Source organism: Caloenas nicobarica, chromosome 5 (assembly GCF_036013445.1).
Source record: "Caloenas nicobarica isolate bCalNic1 chromosome 5, bCalNic1.hap1, whole genome shotgun sequence".
NCBI lineage: Eukaryota > Metazoa > Chordata > Aves > Columbiformes > Columbidae > Caloenas > Caloenas nicobarica.
In genome coordinates, this window is record NC_088249.1 from 21,350,443 (window position 1) to 21,362,973 (window position 12,531).

Here is a 12,531-nt window from a genome sequence, read left to right on the forward strand (position 1 = left end):
GTCTAGCAAAAGCATTGGGATACTTATTAATTTGTATCAGAATCGTCAGTTAAGAATAACTCATCACATTTAACCGTTTAAGAATGCCAGTTGAATGACTCTGATCAGAATGATTTATTGTATTACATTTTTTACCTACACATTTACATTAATTTTTGCTTTTCTGTAAGAGGAGGTTACCCCTCAACCAGGGAGCCGCGTTGAGAGTGGACTTTGAATCGTATTTAAAAACAGGCCATGGAACTATTTAAACGCGTTAATTCCGGGAACAGGGAAACAGCCGCCTGTTCCAGCCCTTCGCCCGCGTCCCCTCTGCGGCCGAACCGGCAGCTGCCCCCGCCGGCTGCCGCTCGCACCGGGAGCAGCGCGGCCCCGCGGGGCGGGCCCGGCCCGGGCGCCCCGGCCAATGCGGTGCCGCGGCCCCCCCGAGCAGCCGGGGAGCGCCCAATGGCGGCGGCCCCGCGCTGCCGCTGCCCCCGGGGGGCGGGCCCGGGCCGCCCCGCCGCCGCCTCCCTCAGCGCGCTGTCCGCCAGCGCGGGCGGCGGCACCGTTCCCCCGCGGAGCGCCCGGGCCGCCGGCGGCAGGTATGTCCGCGGGGTGACGGGGACGGGGCGGGGGGGCGGCCGCGGGGCCGGCAGCGAGCGCGGGCCGGGGAGGGCTGCGTGCCCGGGGCCGCCCGGCCGGCCCCCGCGGGGAGGAGGGTGCGCGTCCCCGCGCTCTCGCTGCCGGCCGGGGAAGGGGCAGCGCGTGTGCGGGCAGCGCCAGCGCGGCGGCGGGCTGGGGACACCCAGAAAGCGGAGCCGGGGAAACCGGAGCCCAAGGCAGGTGGTCCTGCTGGCGGAGCCGGGGCTGCTGCCTTCCCCTCGGTGCGTTCGCTGCAGCTTTCCCTTCTCTGCGGCTCGGCCCGAGGGGCTGTCCCCAGGTGCAGCCCCGGCGGGGCTGAAGTCTCCCCTCCGGCCTGCAGCCCCTGTCCCTGGCCGGGGCTCTTGGCACCGCTCCCAGCCGGAACCACCAGGACCGTGTTTCAACGTGGCTGTTTACCACGATGGCTGGTTGTGACAGGCGTCCTAGCAACCCCCCAGCCATCTCCTCCCAAATGAGTGCGCTCCTCTGTTAGCTGGATAATGCGCTCTGTGTTCCCGTGCGAGCACCAGCGGCTGCGGAAGGGTTAATGAGTCATTAACAGCAGCATGTGGAAGCTGCTTGTGTCCACCTACCCCTCAGCTGCTCTGTGCAATTACTCATGTTTTGGATTTTTCCTTTCTTGAGTCTGCTGAATTGTCCTGGTTTTGAAATGTTTTTCTGTGGTTAAGATATTGAAAGGCGAAGAGAAATCACCACTCGTCTTTCTGTCGTCTCGCTTGAATACACTGCATAAATTATAGGTTAAAAAAACTCAAATTATCTGCTTCCATGCAGCGTGGATTTTTGTGTTGATATATGACCAGGCAGCCCCTTCCCTGCACATTTGTGTAGCTCGTGTTTAATATCTTTTCTGTACTGTAGCTCCATTTTTCGTTAATTGTTGTGTTGACTAATTGGCCATAAGCAGTTTTTCTGATTTTTGTCCCATGGTTTAATCCTTTTTGAGACTTCAGTTTTTCAGAGAGAAACAAGTTTAAAAAATGCTCGATTGCTTGACTAAAGCAGGTGATGCTTTACAGCTAACATCTTCCTGTACTTAGTTGGGCCTTTCGCTGGGAATTATCCTTAGAACAACTTCACAGTATTGGCTTGAGGGCATTTTTAGTATTGTCAAGGCAGAAATTTGGCAAACATTTGCTTTCTTGTGAATCAGCTATGAATCCTTCTTGTCTTCTGTGAAACGTGTGTTTTGTAAACTTACTAGTTTGGGCAAGTAAATTTCAAACCACCAGTTGATTGCAAAATGCTTATGTTCACTAACTGTAGCATGTGACTGATTTCTCTTTTTGTTTTCTCTGCCAAGAAGACTGAAACATACCTTGTGTTACACAGGCAAGTGAGATCTGGACTTTGCCTTGAGATTTTCCAGATAAACAGGTTTATATTATCAAATGGAGTTTGCGTTATCACAAATAAGCCTGAAGAGCAGTTTCCTGGTCTCCAGTGAGATGTATTACACGGGTTTATGCAATGCATAGGACTTTCCTGAGTCTGTAGTTTCCAAATGGCTAGCTTCTCTCTTCTCCAATAAGTTTTTGATTGATTACAACATAAAGTGGTATTTGCTATGAATTACATTTAATCTGTTATATCATGCTTTTTTTCAGGTATACATTTCAGGTATACGTTTCTGTATAACATTAAAGGCTTTTCATTATATTCCTATGGAGATCTCAAGTACAAAGCAAGTAGCAATAGCTCCCAAGCAGACCTAACGTACCGTTTTCCATAGATATAGGAATACAGCTGGCAACTTTAGTGGTGGCTGCTCTTTTGTAACTGTAGCTTTTAAATTATTTTTAAAACATTAATACTGTCACGAGCATGACCATTAAACTTTCCAGTAAGAGAAAAGTTCACATTTTTTTTCTCTCACAAGTTGCACTATATTGCAATTTTGACTAGTTATCCTCTGTTATGATTCACGTCCTCAGTTGTCATTAAGGACTTAACAACATAGTTTGGTCTTTAACTGCAGGTCTCTCCTTTATATGAGCTGCTTGGATACCCCATTACGTCAGTTGTATAATTAATACCCTGCTCTGAGGTTGGTTTAGGCAACAGCCCAAGGGACACAAGGTAAAAAAGCAACAGCTACATCTCAGTAGTGGCCAGCTCCCCATCTTGAGCCCTCGGTGTGCTGCCTTCCCAGCCTTCCTGTTGAGAACTAGCAGCTGGTACAGTTGCCTGGTTGAGAAACCCAGACTGTGTGGGGGTTAAAACCATATTGTGAGTGGGCTAAATACATCATGTTTATAGAGTTCTTGATTTTCAGCTGTCTCAAGTCTGGCATCAGCAAATGAAGATGAGAAATGGTATTTATGCGTGTTACAAATCTCTCAAGATGTTGTGCTCTACAAGGCTTCTGTTGCCCTTGTAGAAGTGATGGCTTTTCCAGTCAGCGAGGCAGTTGCCAAGGTGGCAGCAGCTACAAGATCACAGCTTGTAGATTCTCCTGCTCTGACCCTCTGTTCCTGTTAGTACCACGTCCTCCTGCAGCTTTTAACCCAAGTATTGCACTGAGGCTTTGTGCAGAGCGCCTGTCAATGCTTTTTGCCAGTCAGTTAACAAAATAAGAGAATTTTAAATTGTTGAAAAGCCCTGTTCCTAAGGGCAGGCAGAAAGTAAAGGTTTTGGCCTCAGTCAGAAGCTTTTCGACAACATGTTAGCTTTCTCTGTGAAAGTAGAAGGAAAAAAAAAAACATCAGGAAATAAGCTATAGATCTATAAGGATTCATGTGATAGAAGCAATCTCCTAATGTGATCTTGGCCATCTAAAAGCTGGATGTATCTAATCTAATCACTTAAACTGTCTCTGCAGTCAGCAAGGAAAGAGCCTTCAGAAGGCAATCCTTGGGCAATTTATCTGCACTATTAGTTGCATTACAAAACCAAAAATCTGTAAAGTACTCAATGGCAAAACCAGATTTTTTGTGTCCTCTGACTTTTTAGTGCATTTTCTTTGGAGTCTAACCATGCTGGATGGTTTCTTAAAGGGTTGCAAGTTCTGCTAATGAATGTAATAACTTCACAAGTGGTTAACCTCAAGGAAGGAATGCCTATCTCTGTATGCATTGGGTATGAGCATGTGTTGTCTTCAGGACTATGGCTGTAACAGTGACCAGATGAATTTGAGTCCTCGGAAGTACAACTAGAAGCCTTACAGCTCAGCTCATACATCTGCAAACATTAGGGGTTAAATATTTGCTTCTTGTAGACAGTGAAAGTTTTGACAAGATCTCAAATAGGGCCAGAGATCCATCTGAAGGTGTCTGTATGGGTAAGATTGCTTCCCAGGTAGGGATTAAAAATGCCCTCTTGACTTCTGTGGTCAGTTTTCACTGTTTGTCTTTTAAATGTACAAATAAGGTGAAGAGTGTGGAAGGTCCTATTTCTTCCAGAATTTAAGGGTATAAAATTTCAGAGATCGAGATTGAAAAACCTGGGAAAGTGCGGTCCTGTGGAGATACCAGGGACAAGCATTGGTGTTCCCTTCTTTTCTGAAAAACTATGGCTGCAAATATGTTAGTGGATTAGTTAGGACAGGAATGCACCTTTGAAATGAATGTCCTGATCATCTGCACTTATTGCACTTCAGTTTGCATCGCAGAGCACATAAACTGATTTTGTTTGGTTTCTTTGAGCCAGACCTCCAGGCACTCAAGTGCTCCAAGTGCTAATGCAAATTCAGTCCACAGAGTCAGATTAGAGATAATTGGAAGTAAAAAGCCACAAAGTAGTGTGAAAGCTGTGCCCTTAATGCCAAGTATTTCACTCTACAGCTCTGCTCCTATTGGTGAGGCTTTACACTGCTTGCTAGTCTAAACTTAGGATATAGCATCTGGAGCAACTTGTTTTCAGTTACTTAAGTATAACGTAATCCTTGGTGTGTATTTACAGAAAAATGTGAGGGAAAATACAAACATGATAGCCTAATGTTAAAAAAGTTAAGAGAAGACATCAATGCCTGTGTCCCTTAGATAGCTATAGAAACAAACAGTGCTTTATTAATAGAAAATAGTCTTGTCGGAAGATGGTTACTGAAATGTATAGGTTTCTCAAACATCAATTCAGTAGATATGCAGTTGGTGAAAGGGAGCCGTAAAATTAAAGAGCTTTTGCCCTCACCCATCCTGGAAGTCCTTCAGTAGGTAATTTTCTGATAGTAAATATTTCCTAAAATGTTGAAAATACTTTCTCAGTGGTGATATACTGAAGTTTATCAGTCCACTGCAGTGACATGTCTAGAAATATGTACAACACTTTCTTGAAGTTTACACTTTTATTTACTGAAGAGGTTGTGCTACATGAACATCTTGGTGAGTTGTGCCCTTACTTTAAAATCAGTGCTTGGTGGGTTCATCTCATATCCCTCAAGCACATTCATACGAAATGAGAACTAAGTCTCTGAGCATCAAACCACCGCTGAAGTGCCTCTTGTTCATTCTTTGCAGGGTAAGGCAGTTGTTTTGTGTTTGATAATGACGGGGAAGGTGAGATAGACAGACTGTGGTCCTACTAATGTGCTTTATTGTAGAAAGTCATTTATCTTGAATATTAAATGTGGCTTTTAAGCTTTGTTGCAGACATATCCCTCTGCAAAGACGAACTCAGTGAAACTCCTAGGAAAGAGTCCTGAAAAGAAACAAATAGCAGCCTTAGAAGTGTTGAAGGAGGGAGCCAGAAAGCAGCTTGGGAAAGTGTCCTGGAAGTGAATGTGTGTATGTGCGCATGCGATCAAGACTGATCTACACAAAGACAGTATATCAGTGCAAGAGGAAATTGAGTATTGGTACAATATTACTTTTGGCCATGATTCAGTTGCCCTAATTTAGGCATGAAAAAGACATGCAAGCCTAAGTTAGTTGCCACAGGCTTTCTGGAAGGGGGTTCACCTCGTTTGAAAATAGATCAGAGGAAGGATCCTCTGGAGGTGTTGTGTTCCTTCTATTGACTGTAAACAGCATCAGATGACTATCTCACATGTCTAACTCTGGGCGACCAGAGTTAAATGCGATGTGATTCATCTTGCTTTATTAAGGTAACTGAACTGTCTCAGTGCATTTCCTTTGGCTGGAAACAGAGGACAAAACTGACCAGGATGCTTCAGGGTCCCATGAAGATGCTCTAGTAGTACAAAACTATGCTGATATTCAAGGAGCAGGCAGTGTGCTCTGGGGCTGAGATGGAAAGCGGAGCTCCTGGTCCATGGGCAGCAGACCTGCCTGGCGAGTTGGAGAGAAGCGGTGATTTGTGTTTCTTGTTTTGTTACACTCTTTTAGGCCAAGTTTTAGTTGGCATTTATAAATACGAATATTTATAGAAACTAATTCTGTCTGTGGGCTCTTGGGTTTGCCAGCTGTGAAATGAAATGAATTATCTTTAATTTACTTTTGAAAATGGGGATGGTGTGGCAGTGGGTACACGATATAGTAATTTTGTTTCCTTTCCGTCAAAAGCAGAGGCCTCTTGTGAACAGAAGGTACCATTTTGCAGAACTGCATGGTGGTTTTGTGGTTGTTTGGGTGATGGAAACACATGGAAAAAGCGCTACTAAGCATTTTTGAAGATAAAAAGTATTCCTAGCTGCATAACTGAAACTTGAGCTGGTCAAGCTCCACAGCACAAGGCCAGCTTATTTTCTAATGAAGTAGCTTCAATGGAACAGCTGTGGGGAAGAATTTGGCATATGAAGTTTAATGATTAGTTGCTGTTTAATTGCTAGCTGCTTCTGAGAACAGAAACTTACCACCAGAAATGCTCTTGATGGTTCCAGTTCACCAGAGTTCAGATACTTACCTGGCTAAAAATTACATCGCATATATAAAAATTATATATGGTGGCAACATCATGTGTGCGTTCTCAAATTATAAGGTACATGAGTTCAGCGTAAGGAATAAGTTCTCAGCTGATAGGTGTATGGAATTTTGGGGGGTATTCAGTTCCAGAATCTCAAAGCGGGTAAAACCGAGGTAGAATAGATTGGGCAGATCTGGGCTTTCCCTTCCTAAGTCAGTCATCTCCAACCTCTGCAGTTTCATTGTTCAAGTCTCTCTGAATGGAGGCAGCTGTATTAGTTTACCACACTTCATGTGTGCTCAGATTTTGGCACCAGCATTCGCCTTTTACCAGAAAAAAATGCAAATGCTCCCTATATTCAATCCAATTTGAAAACGCTTGGAGCTAAGACTGATGGAGGGTGGCCACAGACGTTTGGGAGCTGCAGCTCCAGACAGCCACGAGGCTCTTCTGTGACACTGACACAGCCACTGACTTTCAAGTTTTAATCCCTTTTTTCAGGAACTTTGTCCTGAAAAAATGAAATTTTTCTAATTCTGCTAATTTTCGGTAGCTTATAACATGCTTTTGTTTGTGTCTTTGTGAATTATGCTGGTGTCAGATTTACAGTTCTACCACAGTGCGTCACTGCCAGTTCCGGTGACAGAAACAGAGAGTCCTCTTCCTTTTGAGGGTCTGTGCCTCAATAAAATAGGAAGGTAAATATCTCAAATATTCTAAAATCTACATGCCTGCATCCCACTTTCAAAACTGGTCCACTGGGTGGGGCAGTCTTTGCCAAAAGTTGGCTGGACTCAGCTTCCCCGAAGCTGGCAAGAGAGCTGCAGCGCTGTGTCGATGTTGCCTGGAACTGGTATTTCCACATATCATAGTGCTGTGCAACCGAGACGTGTCGTGGGCTGAGGAGCGGAATGGCCACGGTCACTGGTGGCTGCGGGAGGTTGGGTGGGGAGGTGGGGGGACCTGGCTGCGTTACCTCCATGGCCACAGCCGGAGCAAGGTCAGCGAGCAGCTGGGCTGCCAAACACCCCGCACTGCCAGCGGTGGCACCTAGGAGGGACTACGTAGAGGAGAACATGCAGATTCCAAACCTTTTAATGAATAAAGGCCTTGCTGGTATTATCTGAGTGCCCAGCATCCACCTCCATGTCTGCAGTGCTTTATAGTGATTTCTCGATGACGTCAGTGAAGTCTTCATTAAGATTATTGTGCTTTGTTTTCCTGACCAGAATCCAGAGTCTTCAAGGCAGCAGTAGTCCTGTCACTTCTAGGGGCTTGAGTGGCGACGGAGTTTGGGGTTGGTTTTATATATATTTATATATACATACTTTTTTTAAACACTGTTACTCTACTAAAGCACCCAAATAACACAAACCAGGACGTGCATAAATCAGATCTGATACCTTCCTTTAAAGAAAATTACCTTTGGGTTACATAATGTCAGACAGCACCCAGGAATGTAACATGAATGAAATTCTTGCCTAAATATTTGGGAGGCAAGATACTGTGTTACCGAAGTCCAGTTGAGAGCTGAGTATGTTCCTGACTTCACTCGTCTTACCATGCGACTTTCATCTTTTAGCTTCTGCATGCGTAATTTGGAAGTGTAGGTAAATAGAACATACTGCTAGATATACAGAATGGCTGATCACCTAATGCAGCTAAACTTCACGTGGTTTAATGATAAAACAGATGTCTGGTATTTGAAACTGAGGAGTCAGTTGTCTGAGAAGGAAAGAATAGTTAAATGTCTCACTGTAGGTTTTTCTTTTTTTTTTTTTTTCTTTTTTAGAGTATTGATTTGGTGTAGCCAACTGAATTATTCTACATCCTCAAAACATGGAATTTTGAAAGATCAAACCACATTCCTATTTCTGTGTGAAAACTGGAGATTTTTTCATGTACCTATAAATAGCAGTTTGTTTAGTTTTAGTTGCTGTGTATACCACATACAAGTACACACACCTACCGCATCTGTGTACCACTGGCTTAAGCCAGGCATCCTGGTTTATGATCTGCTGGCTGATAGCCTCACAAATGCATCAGTGCAATGACTGTTGGAGCCATTCTAAGCACTGTGAAACCAGGGACTGTGCTGCACTGTGGGAGCTGATTCCGATGACTTTCAGTGTATAATACTGCATATTTGTCAACACCCTGAATGCTTTGTAACTGGACTTTTATGTCAGATTAAAAGATGAGCATCTCATGGAAGCCATACAAGGCTGGCATTAAACATTTGATGCTATCGACCAGGAGGTGCAGCTGGTCCTTCTTCCCTCTGTTGGTATTCAGACTTGCAGTGGATCCGCTCGTAGTTTCCTCAGCAAAATACCGAGTCTAATAAAATATGAGTGGTTTGGTGGCTTCATATGCCACAGGGATCCACCTCTCACCGTGTGCTCCTGTGGCGCTTACATGATCTCATGCAGATAGGTGGCAGCATGTCTTGGCTTCCCCTTCTGGCAGGCAGCAGGTCACCTGCTGTCGCACAGGCACAGCTGCCCATCAAAGGGGCAGTGCTGTAAGGATGAGCAGCCGCTGCTCGCCAAACCAGACAATGCTAAAGCATCGGTAGTTAGAAAGCAGAGCACAGAGTACTCTCAACTTCATTTTCAGCAAAAGGCTCTACCCTTTTGCCCTAGAGGAAATCCACCTCTTGTGCTCTGTTCCCTGCAAACTTCCAGAGGTGAGTGAGCAACACCGAGGAATGAACGATACCTCTGCTGTCACCTAATGGACCCTACCGTCTAAGTATGGACCTGCTGACGGAGATACTACAAAACGGCAGCTTTTTTTCTCTCCCGAAACATGTTTTATTTTTACTAACACTGCTTATTAGTTTGTGTTAGTAAAAACAAGCCAAAAAACCCAATAAACCCAAACAACATAAAAAAATGCAGGATTTTCTCATACCCTCTGTTCCACATCATGCTAGTATACCATGTATTATTTCATGTTTTGACAATTATAAAAATACAATGAAACATAAATTTATTAGGCAATAGTGATGCAAACGCTATTTTGTACTGTGTATGAATTTGACTTGTCAAGATCTTTGTTTCTACTTTATATATAGGGGGCTTTTTGGTAGTAGTGTATAAAATACTGAGTCCCTTTAAATTCAGTCTTTGCTCAAGTATCTTTTTTTTCCAGAATTGATTTTCGTTCTCTTGAAACAGGGGTAGTCACACTAGATGAACAGCACCATCAAGTCTAATGGGCCTATATTTAGAGTGTCTAAAATAAGAGTGTGACAGCAAATGTGGCATTTGTGGGTTGCCCTGAAGGGCCGCAGTGTCCTGGCATCACACTAAGTTGCATAATCTTAACTGGCTCTCCAGACACTAGAAACGAGGAAAGACCAGTTGGATCATCCAAGGAGTTTTCTGCCAGGACAGACTTGTACCCTGGGATACCTCTTCCAGAGTATTGGTTTTTGTCTCGCTTTAAAGAATCAAGGAGGAGTTCCTTAAACTGGGAGACGGCCTCACATTTCAGGGTCGTTTTGATATATAACCACCAAACAGGATCTCCCTTATAATGAAAATCCCTTTTTAAACTCTATTCCTTGGAAAGGTGATGCCGATACAGCTTAGAAGTTATAAAAGATGTTACGTAGCAGTATAGTTATTTATGTATGTAGTTTTTAGCTATATGGAAATACAGAGGAGGCTTGAACAGAAGATGGCTTTCTTATTCAGTGTTCGTATTTCCCTTTCCAGCCAACAGTCAGCACAGGAAAACTTCTTTGCTTTCTTTCAGGACTGCATCAGTTCTTCAATGGTCCTTGTCTCCTGATGCTTTCACAGTTAGATTCTATGTTTTTCCCTCGGTCTGAATCTGTTCTCCCATTCTGTGCACACTCACAGCTCAGCTAGATGAATGCCCATCCTCTCTGTAGGCATACAGCCTCCAGTGAAGCATCTCTGTCTACAGAATCCAGTTTCTGCCTGGTCTTGAATGTGGCTAGTGTTTGAGGCTTCACTGCTTCCCCCACCCCCCCAGCTTTCATAGTCCAAAATGAGATAAACCGATACTGATAGATGGCAACTAATTATACCCACCATTTTCAATACGTGTTTTTTTCACCTCACTTTTAGCATAAACTATAGCATGAATTCAGTTGTAATTCAGAAGATAAAGCCCTGACTTTCTTTGTGCAATTGAAACCAGCCCTGAGGTGCAGGAAGAATTATGCTGGCTCTCCTTTTACTAATGGAGGTAGGATCACTTTTTGAATTTAACAATGAATACTGGTAAACCAGTAATTTGTTGCAAGGTATATGCTGGAATGTTAGTACGTGGCAGAACAGGATGGCATTTCATACAAGTCAGGATGTGCATTTACCAGAAGAGTGTTTCTTATCCAGCACAATATTCCAGTAAATTTACAATTGCTTACTCACTTCCCTGTTTCACTTGTCACTAGTCCCAGTTTAGAAGAAGGATAGGTACAGACAGGGCTTTGTGATCTGTGTTCGCCTCTTGAGTGCTGCTGCCTTCAGTGATGTTGGGCTGCAACGACATAGTTGGTTCAAGGGTGATTAATAATAGAACATAATGTGTTTTACATCAGTGAGGTAACTTGAAGACCATGCCTTGATAATCCTCACAACAGCAAATAAAGTACAATGGCTTTTGGAGGGTTTGGTGAATGGAATACATCTGGCTAGTTTGTCTGTGCACAGTTTAGGCAAGAATATATGAAAGCATTGATATCAGATGTGCAAACCAGAGTGCTCAGTGGGAGCTTTCTTCTGAAAAACATGTTTCTTGTATGATTCACTTTTTCAGACTTAGAAGAAGAAACCAGTTTTTAAATCCAGTTCCCTCCCCATACTATGGATTTGGACCATCATTTGTTGTAGCATTACACTGTGCGATAGTTGCGACTATTGCAGATTCACCATCCTGAAGCAGAGAAAGTCTGTGACGTGTAATGGTTGGGTGTGGAGGCTCTGGGATCAGGGTGCTGCTCTGGGGTTTTGCCTGCTGGAGGCCGTCAGAAGACCAGGAAGAGCAGTAAGGGCTGTGCACCCACGCTCTCCGAAGGGGATGCTACCAATGCCCCCTAACTGCATTTATATTTCTTATTGCCTACTGTTGTTACCCACAGAATTTCATTGAACAAATAAAAACCTGATCCGTAAAGAGATTCTGAATTAGCCTAACCCATGGATAGTCAAACCCTTATATTAGCATTTTGCTTATTTTTCTCCTATTTGTGCAATACTGACTGGAAAAAAACCCCATATTTTAGAGGTGCAAATGATCTGCTGAATAAATTGGCCTGTTGCCTATTTCCTGTGATCTTTTCCCAGTTTGGTTTTAAAGCAGTGTGGTAAGAGAAGTATTTGGCTGATCTTTACCTCAGATTCTAGTTTGCATTGGAAGGCTGGCAATTTGGGAAAATATCCTTCAAGTTTTAATGCAATTACGTGACTGGAGGCTTCAGTTACACTGTGAATGCATCGTGGACCCACAGCAAGCTATATTTAGAGTCCTGAAATATCGCGCTTCTACTTTCCCAGTGTGACTGGGATGTGACCTGTCACTGCCAAACATTTTGTCTGGCATGCTCCCTTAGTTTCTGCCTGTTATACATTACTTCTAATTATAAGAAAAAAAAAAATAGATTCCCATTCTTTTTCTGTATTGCTGCTCTTCTACAGTGCCTTTCTAGATTTCTGAAGCTCTTGGGAGTACAAGCAAGAGAAGGAAGAGGCTGTACAATTTTCCTTCAGTATCAGGTTTTGAATTGCTCTAAATAGTCTCTTGTCTGATTAGCTCTCGTTATGGGGCATCTGAAACCCATGAAGTATTTCTAAGGCATGGCCTCAGCAGAGGCAGAGGGACCATTGCCTTCTGAACAGCCTGGTATTGCCTGCAGGAGAGCAGCTTAGGTGTTTTTTCTCTCTCTCTGGAAAGCAGAAAAGCTTCTGCGGCAGATGAATTGCAATGTGGAGAAAACAGCAGCTGTTGACCTTTCAGATATTAGCCTTGATGCAAGTATTCCTGAGGGAGATGCCTGTGACTTTCTTACCAACGCATCCCCTACAGCCTCTCTTTTCTGACTGTCACACA

The 12,531-nt window shown here is 43.8% G+C and overlaps 1 protein-coding gene across 1 annotated transcript in view; it reads left to right on the forward strand.

Moving 5' to 3' along the window:
* Positions 1-508: 508 nt before the first annotated feature.
* STON2 (stonin 2) overlaps positions 509-12,531 on the forward strand; it is a 78,753-nt gene continuing 66,730 nt past the window's right edge. Inside the window, exon 1 of the mRNA XM_065635100.1 lies at positions 509-584. The gene's annotated coding sequence lies outside the window, so the exon portion shown is untranslated. The remainder of the gene's footprint in view (positions 585-12,531) is intronic.